Source organism: Pectinophora gossypiella, chromosome 24, assembly GCF_024362695.1.
Source record: "Pectinophora gossypiella chromosome 24, ilPecGoss1.1, whole genome shotgun sequence".
Classification (NCBI taxonomy): domain Eukaryota; kingdom Metazoa; phylum Arthropoda; class Insecta; order Lepidoptera; family Gelechiidae; genus Pectinophora; species Pectinophora gossypiella.
The window spans coordinates 3,244,798-3,254,581 of record NC_065427.1 but is presented as its reverse complement, the minus strand read 5'-3'; the positions used below and the strand labels follow the sequence as shown (position 1 = coordinate 3,254,581).

Below are 9,784 nucleotides of genomic sequence, written 5' to 3'. Positions count from 1 at the left end.
AAAAATAGGGCAGTGGCTTTCCTCTTGCTTTCCTCTGTCTGACGTAAGTGGGATGGCGCCCAGAGTAGTCTATTTCAATGACGTACTAGGACTCATGTCCTCCGCATCTGAATAGTACTAACAGTTACTGCTGCCCTCTGTCAGGTTCCAGGTTATGGTCTTACATGAAAGCAAAACCAAGGGCAATTATATTAAAGCAATTAATTAATGAGTTTTTAAACGTTCGATGTCACAAAATAACTAGTTTAAAATGTTTCACATTGCTTTTCACACATACATATACATAAATATCACGTGTGGGGTGGGTAGAGCTACAAGTTATCAATGACAACTTACAGCCACTGTTGATACGAAGACCTAAGATGGATATGATGAACTTTATAAATGGTGATAAGGTAGGTATCGGCCTTAAAATTTGTCGAACGTCTTAGAAAAGCGATTCTGACAGATTTTACGACATGACCGGGATGATAAGCAGCTTGTTTTTATCGCTCCCAGTTCGGCATAGGAGCAATTGCTACTATACCAGGTAGACCAGGTAGTTAACGGCCTCCGTGGTCCAGTGGTTGAGCGTCGGGCTCAGGATCCGGAGGCCCCGGGTTAGAATCCCGGTCGGGGACATATCACAAAAATCACTTTGTGATCCCTAGTTTGGTTAGGACTTTACAGGCTGATCACCTGATTGGCCGAAAGTAAGATGATCCGTGCTTCGGAAGGCACGTTAAGCCGTTGGTCCCGGTTACTACTTGTGATGTAAGTATGTAGTCGTTACATGAGCCATGTCAGGGCCCTTGGCGGCTCAGTACTAACCCTGACACCAGAGTTGATGGGGTTGGTAATCCACCTCGCAACCCACACGATAGAAGAAGAAGAAGACCAGGTAGACCTAGAATTATGGAGTTGTATTCAGATGGATACGACTAAATTAAAGACTAAATTAGGATTAAAGATTTAATCCGTCAAAATAAAAATAAACTAAAAAGTACAGCAACATGAGTTGCTTGGGGTACTTGCGAATGTCACAACTTTGTGTATCACATAATTTGGAGAAAATCCGCGGGAGACACGCTTAACCATTATGTATGATGTATTTTTTTTATTTCAATACTTTTCTATGTGTAAGTATGTAAGTATAGTCAATTATTTATTATTATAGTTTCTTTAGATTATGGTTAGGTATATTTTTAGTACCTAAATATGTATAATATTATATTGGTGCTAATTCCTGTAAATACCATCTAATTTTATTTTAAGTTATATCTGTCCTTTTCTTATCCGCCGAAAAGGAAAGGGACGGGTAATCGACAAGCATAAAATTTATGGAACACACGTCAATTTTAAGCACGAATCTAAACCAACCGTCTAAAAATTTTACGTCAGTCAATAACCCGACACATTAATTTACTCATTCTTCCTAAAATTAAGAGCTGTAAATCATCCGTCCCTTTCTTTTTCGACGGATACGAAAATGACGGATATAACCTAAAATAAAATTAGGCGGTGTCTGCAGGAATCGGGGCCATTGAGTACCTATTTATGATGTTAACGAAGAAGAAGTTTTCTTCTGGCTTACCAAAGCCCAACTCTATGAAAGACACACCAAGGGTGGTATTAATAAACGAATCTCAGCTGAGACTGCCCTCAAGATCATGCTCAAGTCTCTGTTTTTATATGAGAACTGTCACATTGACATTGATCTTGAGGGCAGTCTCGAAGCTGAGATTACTTTATTAATACCACCCTAAGTATTATAATATTCGATAAGTATGTAGGTAAGTACATTAGTACTACATATTTGTTGGTTGATAACGTTGTGTACTAGACAGATATTATGTAACGTATTATTTATTATTATTATTCTACTAGATAATGAAGTTGATAAACTTTATTACGTTAGAAATAAACACATATTTATAACAGGAAATAGTAATAATATCATACAATAACATGAATCTAAAAGGTCGCAAATTTGAATCCCAGTACGGGCCTAAAATAATTCATGCTTGAAGCGTAGGTACTTAGTTCATCATGCGATGGATGTACGATAGGTAAGCTGCAAAAGTCCAATCAGTTTCTTGCAAAGTAATAAATTAACTGGTTGCACTTAAGACCCCCTGGTTACATGTTGTTTCTGTAATAGACCAAAAACACCTACAAAAATATAAATTTTATAATTCTTCTGTTGTGTGGGTTGTGAGGTGGAATACCAACCTCATCAACCCTGGTGTCATGGATACTATTGAACCGCCAAAGGCTCCTGACATGACTCATGTAACGACTACATACTTACATCAGTAAGTACGTAGTAACCGGGACCAACGGGTTAACGTGCCTTCCGAAGCACGGATCATCTTACTTTCGGCTAATCAGGTGATCAGCCTGTAATGTCCTAACCAAACTAGGGATCACAAAATGATTGGTGTGATATGTCTCCACCGGGATTTGACCCCGGGACCACAGAGGTCGTTATTAATTTTATAATTATGACAACTAATGGTTCATAATTTGACCACTGTTTACAAATAATTCGCTGGGCTCAGTGACTGAACTTTTGCTCTTTGGTGGTACCTTTGACTACTCCAAAACGTAGCATGCGCTCACAACTATATTCGAGCTTTAAATATGTACAGTCATGAGCAATATCATGTACCCACTTTAGAACCCTGTCGCACTATCATATTTGTCATTTAATGAGACTTAGGGCTCAAACTGGATGACAGCGGCAGCGGCGCGGCGGCGATAGCGGCGCGGCGGCCGCTGTTCCTTTCTCGATGCCAGCGGCCAAATCGCGCGGTGTTGCGGCGGTATAGAGTTGTGTCTCAAATGAACGCGATGTCGAAACGGCGACAACGCATTTTCGATTGTAGTCCTTTTGTTTCGTACGATTTATTGTGGGCAAAAGAAGATCTGAATCCCTATAATGAACAAAGGAAACAAAAAGGCGAGTTTCAAACGCAGAGACACCGCTCGACTAGAGCGCACCGCTCGTACCCCGCTCGCCGCGCCGCTGCCATCGAGAACACTACAATATAAATCTTAGTATTTGAACGCGCCGCTCCCCGCACCTCCGCCGCCGCCGCGTCGCTGCCGCTGTCATCCAGTTTGAGGCCTTACGGTTTGATTTGTCAAAAAAGTTAATGTGACATGGTTTCAAAGTGTATACATATTAGTACTCGTGACCGTACCTATCGGTTTCATTCCACAGCCTAAAATGACAATGTATGTGGTCAAAAATAGAACTGTGGAATTTTGTACTGATAATGTGATAATAATGAAGTTGTTTGTAAACCAGCATGGGAAGTCCTTTTATTTTAATACGAATAGATAACAACTGGAATACTACCTACAAGTTTATTTTCTCACTTGTTATTGAGATAGGTTGTTATCTCTAACGGGTCTTTCCGAGACTATGAAAGTAATTAATAATATCGGCAATAATTACATTATTAGAGTATAATATGTATAATTTAAAAAAGCGGCCAAGTGCGAGCTGTGTGTGTGACGTCTGACGCCATACGATTCAAGTCTAAACTATGTCCGAGGGGTGAGGTAAACCTAGCTCAGCCGCTGGTGGGGAGCGGAGAGTTGCCGTTCTATACGTAGTATTATACCTTCTTCCATGCTACTACGGACCACTACCAGTCTTACAGGGCTTGTATAAGATACTAGGGCTTACACAATCACCCTAACTGTCTAGAGTAACAATAACAAGAACAATGCTAGACTCGACAATGTAGCGGTAAACAGTATCAAACAAAAGTGTATTGAGTAAATATATCGATTGTTAGTTTGTTGATGCATTCCAGAGCTATGAAATTGTTTAGACGTATTGGTTACATTTTAAAAGAGCAATGTCAGTGTTCGAGCTAGAGGTTACTATTGTTAGCATTCCGTGCGTTGCAGACGGTGATAAATACGAATAGTTTGTTGTATAACTCAATAGATGAGGGTGGATATCGCTTGTTCAGGGGTGCAAGGCTTTGTTTGCTATCATGAGCGCGATACATTTTATCAATAGGATTCAGCCAGAAATATTTTAGAGACCCCCCACTCCAGCGTCTTTCGAGCGTCGTCTTCGTGCTAGCGTCTGCGCGACGCCAGCGCTGGCTGGCTATCGAACGCCAAACGTGCGCACGCTGGCGTCGCGTAGCCGTGGCTCCTGTCGCGTACAATCAGTGTGAAAATGGATTCCGACGAAAATCACTGCTGTTGATATTACTGATCCAAAATTACGTAAACGAAAAAGGAAACATCTTCGTCAACATTAGGAACATCCTCTGTGTAGTATTAGAGTTCAGGGTCTATGAAATTGGTCATTGACTGCACAACCATCGATAGACGAAGACCCACATTTGATCTAGTTATAGCACCTGACATAAGACTTCTTGAAAGACGCAGCGTCTGTTAAGGAAAACCCAGAATTTGTCATCACATCCATTGTTGTTGCTAACCATAATTACCACATCCTTACCTTATAAAAATAAATACAATAATACCTATAATGATTTAATGACGCAAGTCGCTCGAGTTGATAGCGTGGAAGCGCCATCTCCATGGTGCTTCTTGATTGGACATCATCAAAAAAGTAAACTTACGCATTTAATTAGGTAAAAAAGAAGGTTGTTGGCAGGGCTGGCAGAGGAAGACTTAGACGGACGTTCCTTGACCAATTTGGAGATGTCCTTTGAAAAGGTTTCCTTACCTTTCGAATGCCGGAACGCAGATCTCGACCAGGCACAATGTAAAATTATTGTGTCTGGTATCACATCTGGTTTTGTTAACAAAAGTCACATCCGGATGTGATCTTTCAAAAAGACGCTTGCGCGGTTTTCTCTATCTCTTTTTCTATAGTGTGGGTTGTGAGGTAGATTACCAACCCCATCAACCCTGGTGACAGGGTTAGGTTAGGTTAGGTTAGGTTAGGTTGGCACCCAAGCTAATCAGCACCGCGTCTGCTCTCGGAAGGCTACTTCCAAATCTGGGAGGTCCAAGTGCCACGTGCCGCCGATTATACACCGGCGTAGTACGCTCGATGGCACTGTATGGCGCACCGGTGTGGGTCGGGGCTCTGACTAGCCCGAACAAGACCTTGCTGTACCGAGCACAGCGGGTCATGGCAGTCAGAGTCATCCGAGGATACCGCACAATCTCGCACGAGGCGGCTTGTGCCCTTGCGGGCACACCTCCGTGGGACCTTGACGCCGAGGTTCTCGCGGAGATGTACGTGAGATGTGCGGAGGCCAAGGAGCAGGATGTCGGGCCGGACTTTGACGAGCTGGCCAGATGGAGGAAGCGCGCTCAAAACAATCTGCTGCGAAGATGGAGGCAGCGATTGGAAGAGCCATGCGCTGGCCTGCGGACCGTGGCGGCTGTTCGCCCAGTCCTCAAGGAATGGGTGAACCGACGCCACGGTTCGCTTACCTTCAGGCTGGTACAGATACTGTCGGGGCATGGCAGCTTCGGCAGATATCTGTGCCACATAGCCGGCAGGGAGCCCTTGGCAGTATGTCACCACTGCGCCTGCAGTGACGACACAGCCGACCACACGCTGGGGGTCTGTCCAGCGTGGGCGCAACAACGAGCAGCGCTTGTCACAGAGGTTGGAGGCGACCTCTCGCTGCCAGCTGTGGTCATGGCCATGGTTGGCAGCAAGAGAGCCTGGGACGCGATGGTCTCCTTCTGCGAGGACGTGGTGGCGCAGAAGGAGGCAGCGGAGCGGACAAGAGAGGACGACCCCCTCTCTGCTCCTATCCGACGCAGAAGAACTGGGCGGAGAAGGGGGGTATTTGCTCGCCAACTCTTGCCCGGTTAGCCCTTGGGCGACGGGAGCGGGGAAATCCCGTCGCTCAATCCATCAAGGGCTGTGGAGGCTGTGATCTGCCGTGTGTTCCCGGCAGATCACATAATATCGGAGATCAGGATGGACTGCTCCTCCCATCCTGAACCCAGGGAGAGTCCGAATCGGACGGCGCCGACGGGTGCACGGAAGAGTGTGCCAACGTCCCCGGACACCCGCCAATCGGCGAACGGAGTGGAACACCGAGGAGTTTTAGTGAGTAGGAGTCTCACATAACCCAGTCGCTTTCCCCGGGCGGCTGGGTATCCATGACGGATTTCTCCTCGTAAAAAAAAAAAAAGGTTAGGTTAGGTTACTATTGACCCGAAAAGCCCCTGACATGGCCATTCTGGTTTTCACTGGCGATGTTGTATGCGTATTTCGTTCAATTTCAACCGTCCGTAAGTAATTAATTTAGATTCTGCGGAAAACAAGATCTGGGTTTCCCAAACCACTATAGCCTAGTGGGTACGTCGAAATGGACGTCACCTTTCAAAATATAATTATATCAACCACATAGACAAATACGTCATTAATACCACATCATTTTAATTACCTAATGCTATCATATTTCCGACTAGAAATACAATAGGACCACTTTTATGACGTTTGCTCGACTATTTACCCGAATTCGGCGAAAGCAAAAACGAGGGTTATGTGTTTGAACCTTATTTACGTGCGCATCTGTTCCAACCTAACTTCTAAACCACCCGTCCGAATTTAACAAATGAGATATCACTAGAAGCGTCCTGATTTCCCGGTGGTTATAGGCTATGCGCCGTCACGCTAAATTCAATGTGGCGCCCTCTAGAGGACATAAACCGAGGACGAAAAAAAATGTTTTTTCGTATATTATAGTGTGTTGGGTATCAAATGAAAGGGCTTCATTTGCACATTTTAAATATGTACATACTACTACCTTATATATGCGGGTTTCTTTGTATTTACTCGAAAATTACGTTGACTTGATAACATGACTGCTCAGACAAGTTCCGGGTGGGTTTTATCTCCAAATCATGCATGAAACATGTATCAAAAGCACGTTATCTTAATAAATGAGATCCAAAAATAATATAAACTAAAAAGTATGAAACAAGAAAATAGGTCATATTTCTCAGAAATTCTTCCGATATTTAAAAGATAGCCGTGATCGTATGCCAATATGAATCTAAAAGTTTGATTACCATAGCATACGACTACGGCTATCTACTAAACATCACTATTCTGAAGAATTTCAGAAAAATAAACCTATTTTCATGGTTCATACTTTTTTGAGCATTTTTAGAAATGCATTTTTCGGAGATATCTGTCCTAACCTGTATTGGCTGGTTTTCCCTTCGCTGGTTGGAAGGTCAGACAGGCAGTCGCTTCTGTAAAAAACCGGACCTGTCACCTGTGACTGTTATATTTGTGAAAAACGGAATTCCGTTAGGGGGATGATGATTTGGATCATTTAAAAAACCTCGGTTTGTATTTATCAAAATGCTTGGAACGTTAATACGTCTTACATAATGGAAGACAGCGATAAAAGTACAAGTCTCAAAGGTGGCCATTTAGATTTGGCAGAACAATAAAACTACGCGTTTGGCCATATTAATAGTCACTATTTATTTTTAGCCACCGCCTCATTGTTTTCGTCCGATTATTGCTTGTGAAAAACATTGTAATGTCGTAATGATTTTATTTCAAGTCGGTATATTATGTGTGTGTCGGTTGCAGAGGCGAAGATGGGAGCCATCGGTACGGCAATGCAGGACGGAAGGGGCAAGTCACAGGGACTGTAACCTGGAACCTGACAGAGGGCAGTAATAACTGTCAGTACTATTCGGAGGCGGAGGACAGGAGTCCTAGTATGGCTTTGTTATAGACTACTTTGGGCGCCATCCCACTTGCGTCAGACAGAGTACTGGGGGGCGGAAGGCAAGAGGGAAACCACTGTCCTATTGGTTGATTAGATTAAGGAAGCATAACTTAGAATATCACTCTGCTAATTGAAACGCAATAACTCATTCATTTGTGTCATTTGAAAACTTCATAAAGTTACGCCTAAATATTTTAATTTAAGCGTATTTATTTATTAGTTAATACAATATAATAATAATATTGTATTAACTATTTTATTTCATATTTTATATCATTTTATTGTATAATTTTATTTTATTGATCTTTTATTTTTGTATATGGGTTTTTTTATGCCTGAAATAAATGATATTATTATTATTATTTAACTCGCAATAAACGGACATGCTGTATCATAAAGAGAAAATTTAAATCGAATAAAAATTCTGACTCGGACGGGACTTGAACCCGCAGCTCTTGTCAAGCCGGGACGAGCGTAACCCGAGGGAGGGAATTTTATTCGATTTAAATTTTCTCTTTGTGAGTCTCCTTAACAGCCTCCGTGGTCTAGTGGTTAGAGCGTTAGGCTCACGATCTGGAGGTCCGGGTTCGATTCTCGATTGGGACATTGTCGAAATCACTTTGTGAGACTGTCCTTTGTTTGGTAAGGACTTTTCAGGCTTGAATCACCTGATTGTCCGACAAAGTAAGATGATTCCGTGCTTCGGAGGGCACGTTAAGCCGTTGGTCTCGGCTATTAGCCGTAAAAACACCTCCACCAACCCGCAGTGGAGCAGCGTGGTGGAGTATGCTCCATACCCCCTCCGGTTGATTGAGGGGAGGCCTGTGCCCAGCAGTGGGACGTATTTAGGCAGTTTATGTTATGTTATGAGTCTCCTTAACCACGGGTAAGTGCTATAAAACAAAAATCAATGATACAGGTATCATTTTGCAACGTTATCTAATCAAATTTTGCAATAAAAAATGTATCAAATGTACAACGGTATTCCCCTTGACGGTACACAAATAAAGCTGATGATAATCTAATAAGTTAAACAGATAAGAGGACTTCGGAATGTACTGACTCATTTAATCATCCTTTCTCTGAATTTCGTTGGTTTTCCCATTACGATCTATTGTTTTTACCATTTTTATAGAATAGCCTACAATAAAAAATAGGTATAAGTAAAGGTTGCCTAAGGGTGCCTTTGGTTTTGGTTTCATACAAGACCATTAACCCGGCCCTAGAGAGAACAGAATCATCTTCTCTGACCTCCACTGGGGCAATTCCTGTTCGACGAGTCCTTGCCGCGGGGATGGGCGCCTCTTACTTCAGTAGGCCGGAGTTCAGATGGGGACCCAGACCTACGGGGTAAAATGTAGAACCCTTGCCCAAGGATACGGGTGAAGACCGCAATGGTTACAGAGCCGGAGATGGGAACCATTGGTACGGCAATGCAGAACGAAAGGGACAAGTCACAGGAACTGTAACCTCGAACCTGACAGAGGGCAGCAGTAACTGTTAGTACTATTCAGAGGCGGAGGACAGGAGTCCTAGTACGGCTTTGAAATAGACTACTCTGGGCGCCATCCTGTTCGCGTCACACAGAGTACTGTAGAGCAGAAGGCAAGACGGAAACCACTGCCCAATTTTTCCCAAAAAGCATGGCATGTAGAGGAATGCTCCACCGACAAGAGCATGGCTTTTAAATTAGCGATGACCGGCTGTCTGGAAGAATTTGCTATTTAACGATAAGGCCGATTATTGTACGTCTTCTGTCCTACTTGTATACCTACTGTTATTTTAATAAAGAAATTTGTATTGTAATGCATTATCTATAAAATGCTAACAGAGGAAGACCTAGAAGAATATACATGAACAAATTGGGGATTTCTTTAGAAAAGGTTATAGTATGATCTACTCTGAGCCGACTTGTATGAAACGATTGATGAATGTGGAGGAAGCTAGAGAAGTATGTCAGGATCGAAGTAAATGGAATTCCTTAGACTGCTTACCCTGGTGGGAAAAAGGCGTGAGTTCATGCATGTATGTAATATATATTATGTACTATGTGTACTATACGTACTATAGGTAAGAGGCCCACGTTA

The 9,784-nt window shown here is 42.8% G+C and overlaps 1 non-coding gene across 1 annotated transcript; it reads left to right on the top strand.

Moving 5' to 3' along the window:
* The first annotated feature begins 548 nt into the window (after positions 1 to 548).
* Trnal-cag (transfer RNA leucine (anticodon CAG)) lies at positions 549 to 621 on the top strand. Its single transcript has one exon. It is a non-coding gene; the product is annotated as a tRNA-Leu (tRNA).
* The last annotated feature ends 9,163 nt before the right edge of the window (positions 622 to 9,784 follow it).